Source organism: Arachis hypogaea, chromosome 14, assembly GCF_003086295.3.
Source record: "Arachis hypogaea cultivar Tifrunner chromosome 14, arahy.Tifrunner.gnm2.J5K5, whole genome shotgun sequence".
In the NCBI taxonomy this organism is placed as follows: domain Eukaryota; kingdom Viridiplantae; phylum Streptophyta; class Magnoliopsida; order Fabales; family Fabaceae; genus Arachis; species Arachis hypogaea.
Genome location: NC_092049.1, coordinates 85,409,853 through 85,416,963, shown reverse-complemented (window position 1 = coordinate 85,416,963; position 7,111 = coordinate 85,409,853).

Sequence of the window (7,111 nt, the reverse complement as noted above, 5' to 3'; positions counted from 1 at the left end):
CATGGAAGAGAACGCTCGGTTGGGAGAAACCTCAAAATCTGGAGCCTCCTACCGAGACAAAGACAAGGACTCCAAAAGGAAAGAAGATCGACAGGGTGAGAAAATCAAAAAGTACCACAACTACACTCCTCTCAAAGTATTACTGGTCGACATATACAAAGAAGTTTGCCATACTGAGAAAATCCCCCCAGCGCAACCACTCAAAGGCAAAAGGGGAGGAGGAAATCGGAAGGAGTATTGTGACTACCATCGAATTCGGGGACACTCTACCAACGAATGTTTTGATTTGAAAAACATCATAGAAAAATTAGTAAGAGAAGGAAAATTAGATCGATTTCTGGCCACCCGGGATGATGACCAAAGAAAAAGACGGAGAGACGAAGATGATGGACGAACTGAACGGTCACCTCGGACACCAGAAAGACACGTCCACATGATACATGGCAGATTTGCAGGAGGCAGGATCTCTAAATCATCCCGAAAGAGATACCTTAAAGAAGTATACTACATTGAGGGAAAGGAGGACGCACCCGACATCCCGGCGATAACATTCACTAAAGAAGACGCATCCGGCATCATCCCGGGACACGACGACCCCATGGTCATCACAATTATACTGGCAAACGCCAATTTACACCGCACACTAGTAGACCAAGGGAGTTCTGCCGACATCTTATTCAAAACAGCCTTCGACAAACTCGGCTTAGACGAAAGGGAACTAAGAGCATACCCGAACAATCTGTTTGGACTAGGAGACACTCCGATACAACCATTGGGATACGTATCGCTACACACTACTTTTGGAAAGGGGAACCAATCTAGGACCCTCAAAATAGACTACATTGTGGTCGACGTAAGTTTAGCCTACAATGCTCTCATAGGACGGACAACACTCAATCAACTCGGCGCAATAGTCTCAACTGCACATCTATGCATGAAATTCCCAACTACAGAGGGGATAGCCACGGTAAAAGCAGATCAAAAGATGGCACATCGCTGCTATAACGAGAGCTTAAACCTCAAAGGCAGAGGAGAAGAGTTTCATACAATTGAGCTTGGTGGAGCTCAGCGTCGAGAAGAACTCCGTCCACGCCCAGAAGGCGAGATAGAGAAGGTTCAGATTGGAGACACCTCGGATAAAATGACTAATATCGGCACGGTCCTAAGAGGAGACTCAAAAGAATCACTGATACAATTCTTGTGAGATAATGTCGACCTCTTCGCATGGAAAGCCGCAGACATGCCAGGAATAGACCCTAAGTTAATGTGCCACAAGTTAGCGGTCTATCCAGGATCTCGGCCGGTGCAGCAGAAACGAAGAAAACTCAGACCAGAACGATCCCAAGCTGTGGAAGAACAAGTACAAGCGTTATTGGAGGCAGGATTCATAAGAGAAGTCAAGTATCCACTATGGCTAGCCAACGTCGTTTTGGTGAAAAAATCAAACGGAAAGTGGCGCATGTGTACCGATCTCAACAAAGCCTGCCCAAAAGATCCATATCCACTCCCAAGTATTGACGCTCTGGTAGATGCTTCCTCTGGATATAGGTACCTCTCGTTTATGGACGCCTAATGGGGATACAACCAAATCCCCATGTATCCACCAGATCAAGAAAAAACATCGTTCTCAACGTCAAAGGCGAACTACTGCTACATCGTGATGCCTTTTGGTCTTAAGAACGCGGGAGCTACTTATCAAAGGCTAATGAATAAAGTCTTCTCAGATCACATCGGGAAAATCATGGAAGTCTAAGTGGACGACATGTTGATAAAAACACAGAACGAAAATACATTATTGTCCGACCTGTCCCAAGTATTCGACACTATAAGGAAGCATGACATGCGACTCAACCCCGCAAAATGCACCTTCACAGTTGAAGCAGGCAAATTCTTGGGTTTCATGCTCACACAAAGGGGAATTGAAGCGAATCCAGAAAAATGTCAAGCTATACTCAACATGAAGAGCCCAACCTGTGTCAAAGAGGTACAGCAACTCAACGGGAGATTGGCCGCCCTATCCCGATTTTTAGCAGGAGCTGCGATAAGATCTCTCCCCTTCTATACTACTTTAAGAAAGGGAAAACAATTCGAATGGACGACAGAATGCGAACAAGCTTTCCAAGACTTCAAGGAGTTCTTAGGACGGCCACCTATCCTATCTCGACCACGAGAAGGAGAACCACTTATATTATATCTCGCAGTAGGAAGCCGGGCGATAGCCTCAGCACTAGTCAGAGAAGACGAAAATGGGCAACAACCCGTCTACTTCATTAGCAAAGCACTACAGGGATCCGAGCTGAACTACCAAAAAATAGAAAAATTTGCCTATACTCTCATCCTAACATCTCGACGACTCCGCCCGTATTTTCAGGCTCATACTATTAAGGTTAGAACTAACCAGCCCATAAAAGGAATACTGCAAAAAACAGATTTAGCAGGCAGAATTCTACAATGGGCAGTCGAGTTATCGGAGTTCGACCTCCAATATGAAGCTCGGACGACCATCAAGTCACAATATCTGGCCGACTTCATCGCAGAATTCACAGATACCCCGGAAACTCTCGCAGAATGGAATCTCTACGTGGACGGTTCCTCAAATAAAACTAGAAGCGGCGCAGGCGTGATAATAGAAAGCAACCAAGGAACCCAAGTTATGCTTTCCCTCAAGTTCGGGTTCCCTGCCTCCAATAACCAAGCGGAGTATGAAGCACTATTAGCTGGTTTGAAGCTGGCTAAAGAAGTCGGAGCTCAAAAACTCAACATTTACAGCGATTCACAAGTGATCACATCACAAATAACAGGGAGCTACCAAGCCAAAGACCCCACCATGAAAAAATATTTAGACAAAACTAAGGAACTACTCGGACAAGTCGGGGAATACAAGATCTGCCACATACCCCGCGAACGAAATACCCGAGCTGATGCACTCTCAAAACTAGCCAGCACCAAACCAGGGGGCAACAATAGAAGCCTCATCCAGGAAATGTTGCAAAACCCGTCAATCTCGGAAGAAGAACAAGTCCTGGCCATAACAAGTCAGGACCAAGGATGGATGACCCCCATAGTCAAATACCTCAAAGAAGGAACACTCCCCGCAGAAGAAAAGGAGGCAAAAAAGTTAAAAAGGGAGGCACAGTACTACACCATCATAAACAACATCCTGTACAAAAGAGGAATCTCAATACCTTTACTAAAATGCGTGCCGACCTGCAACACAATGGAAGTGCTAGAAGAAATACATAGCGGCATTTGTGGCAATCATCTCGGAGCATGAGCTCTCGCCAAAACAGTACTCCGGGCAAGATTTTATTGGCCAACTCTACAGAAAGAAGCCACAGAATTTGTAAAGACATGTCCACCATGTCAAAAACATGCCAATTTTCACATCGCCCCGCCAGAAGAGCTCATCAGCGTGACTTCACCTTGGCCATTTGCAAAATGGGGACTCGATCTTCTCGGCCCCTTCCCACAGGGATCAGGACAAGTTAAATTTCTCATAGTGGGAGTAGATTACTTTACAAAGTGGATTGAGGCAGAGCCCCTAGCCAATGCCACCGCTCAAAGAAGTCGAAAATTCTTATATAGAAACATTGTCACGAGATTTGGGATTCCATATTCGATAACTACAGACAATGACACTCAATTCACGGATGCAGGTTTCAGAAAACTAGTAGCCGACTTGAATATAAAGCACCAGTACACCTCAGTTGAGCATCCACAAGCCAATGGACAGGCCGAGGTGGCTAACAAAGTCATACTGGCTGGGCTAAAATGGAGATTACAAAATGCAAAAGGAGCCTGGGCAGAAGAGCTTCCACAGGTCCTATGGGCATATCGAACAACTCCACATTCCACCATAAAGGAATCCCCCTTCCGATTAGCATACGGAACGGAAGCAATGATTCCAGTAGAAATTGAGGAAGGATCACCAAGAGTAGTTCACTAAAATGAAGGAGCAAACTCCCAACTCCAAAAAGAAGAGCTCGACTTGTTACCCGAAATACAAGAAAGAGCTCGGATCAAGGAAGAAGCCCTAAAACGCCGAATGGCTTCCAGATACAATCAAAAAGTAGTGCCGAGAAGTTTTGCGGAGAATGATCTTATCCTAATCCGAAATGATATCGGAACAACTCGACCGGGAGAAGGAAAGCTGGCGGCAAACTGGAAAGGACCCTACCGAGTTATAGAAGTACTTGGAAAGGGCTACTACAGACTGTCTGAACTTAACGGACGAGAGCTTCACAGGTCATGGCACGCCTGCAACCTCAGAAGGTACTACAGTTAGAAAAGACAAAAGATCTCATCATTGGATGCATTCTTTTTCCTGAAAAGGTTTTTTAATGAGGCACCAAGTCGAGACTCAGACAATCCCATATGTATATATTTGCACTTTTCCTTTAAATAAAATATATTTTAGATATTCTACAAAGATTTCAAGACACATTAATCTGAAGCATTCATCGTCCGATTATAAAGCAACAGATCGGCAGAAAGTGAAAAACAATTTCACTGCACGATCACGATAAAGACAATCATCCGATAACGATGAAAACGCGATTCACCCAAAGGACGATCTAGAGATGACAACCACTTTCTACAAATCGGCAAAGATGAACACAGAATAATGTAAGAAGTTATCGAAAGTAATCCAAAAAAAGAACCTGACGAGGTCTTACGGATTGCAAAAATAATAACTTAAAGACTGGCCGACGTTGAGAAGTCGGACCAAGTCAACCCAAGTTATAAGTAAACCCTGGAAAGAGGTCTGGACAACCCTATTAAAGAGGATTACTTTAACTTAGAAGGGCTCGACATGACAAAGTCAGCCCAAAATGAGAAGTTATCAAAGTAGTCCCTGAAAGAGATCTGACAAAGATCCAAGAAAGAGGACTACAAATAACTTAAAGGAGACCGATATAACCTAGTCGGACTCCTACTACTAAAAGTTATCAAAGTAGTCCCTGAAAGAGATCTGACAAAGATCCAAGAAAGAGGACTACAAATAACTTAAAGGAGACCGATATAACCAAGTCTGACTCCTACTACTAAAAGTTATCAAAGTAGTCCCTGAAAGAGATCTGACAAAGATCCAAGAAAGAGGACTACAAATAACTTAAAGGAGACCGATATAACCAAGTCGGACTCCTACTACTAAAAGTTATCAAAGTAGTCCCTGAAAGAGATCTGACAAAGATCCAAGAAAGAGGACTACAAATAACTTAAAGGAGACCGATATAACCAAGTCGGACTCCTACTACTCAAAAGTTATCAAAGTAGTCCCTGAAAGAGATCTGACAAAGATCCAAGAAAGAGGACTACAAATAACCTAAAGGAGACCGATATAACCAAGTCGGACTCCTACTACTAAAAGTTATCAAAGTAGTCCCTGAAAGAGATCTGACAAAGATCCAAGAAAGAGGACTACAAATAACTTAAAGGAGACCGATACAACCAAATCGGACTCCTACTACAAACAAGGTATCAAAATAGTTCCTGAAAGAGATCTGACAAAGATCCAGGAAAGGGATTACAAATATAACTTGGAAATGGACTGCGAAAATAACTCGGAGACCAACTTGAAAGATTCAAATACAAAATACAAAAGCAATCCAAAAGAGGTTAAGCTGTAGGGTTCCAACATTCACAGAAAAGAAATACCAAGTCAAGCACAAAAGACAAAGTTATCATCCACAAGATTAAAAAAGCCTCGGAGGCAACCAAAACCTACCGCAAAAGTAGAAGCATGCTACCATTTGTTTTTATAAAAAACAAAAGTTGCTAGGCAAGCAACAAGAAAGTGTTAGCAAAACATAAAGAGTTTAAAAAAGCCCACAAGCCGGGCCAACTACTTATCCGAAATAAAGATTAAAACTAAGGGTCAGAAGATTTTTTAGCAGCATCAGGCTGAGGAGACGGAGGCCGAGTCTGGAGAGGAACGGCATCCACAGTACCGTCATCCCGGTTCAAGATCTGGCAGTTGGGGTCAGAAGCGGGAGGACCAACCTCGGCAGGGACAGCAGAAGTCGACACCTTAGTAGAGACCACAGGGGGAGGATCGACATCATCCTCATCCTCGTCATCAGGGACAACCTTGCCATCCCTAACAACGTTCTCCAAGCTAAAGAGGGTCAGGTCGGCCTCGGGAGCAATAACCCGAACTTGTTCCCTTAGGTTCTCATAGGGAGCAGTTACACTACCAACAAGATGACCTTGGAGTTCGGAATAATTAGCCCGGGCATTCTCCAACTCCTCTCTCAGACGCAACACCTCCCTGTAAGACGTCAAATAACTGTCCTTATGCCGCATAGCCGTGTCCTCGGCCAGTTTCAGAGAGCCAGCCAAGGAAGTAGAAATAGCCTTTTCATTTTCCAAATCTTTCTCCAACCTGGCCACCCTTACTTCAAGCTCCCCCTTTAAATCCTTCATCCGATCAAACTCCTGTTTGGCCTCCTCCATAAAAGCTTTAGTAGCATGGAGAGGAAGACTTTGAGCAGTCCAATATAGGGCCGCCCCCATGTGTGCCAACTTGATACCACTCCGGGTGATATAATCAAAATGATGAAGAATTGACACATCATCCATCGGAGGAACACCATAAGGGCCGATTTGTTGATCTACAAACTCAACTGCATCAAAGTCAGGAGCATCAAGGTTGAAAGGTTCAGTTGTTTTTTGCTTCTTATTAGGAGGGGGACCGGAAGCAGCAATGGAAGATTGTGAAGGACCGACCTGACGGACCCAAGGAGTAGGAATTGCTCTCCTCGGCCTGGGAGAACTCGGTATAAGAGGTTTAACCAGAGGCTGAGAAGACCCCTCTCCGGCCGCTTTGGCCGAGAGGTTTAGTGCTGCGGTTGCCTTCTTTGCCTTCTTATAGGCTCTCATAGAATCATTATTCTTCAACATCTCTGAAAAATATAAAAAATAAAGACAAGTTACAACACAGAAAAAACAAAGCCTGAGAGCAAGTATAAAAACAAATCAGGCAGTACCCAAAGCAGCCCGAACCAAAGATGAATCACTCAAAAATCTCTTCGTGTCCAGGTGGGGTGGCTTCCCCCACAAATCTTCAAGAACGACCACAAAGGCCCGCTCAACCTCACTAAGCATCTCC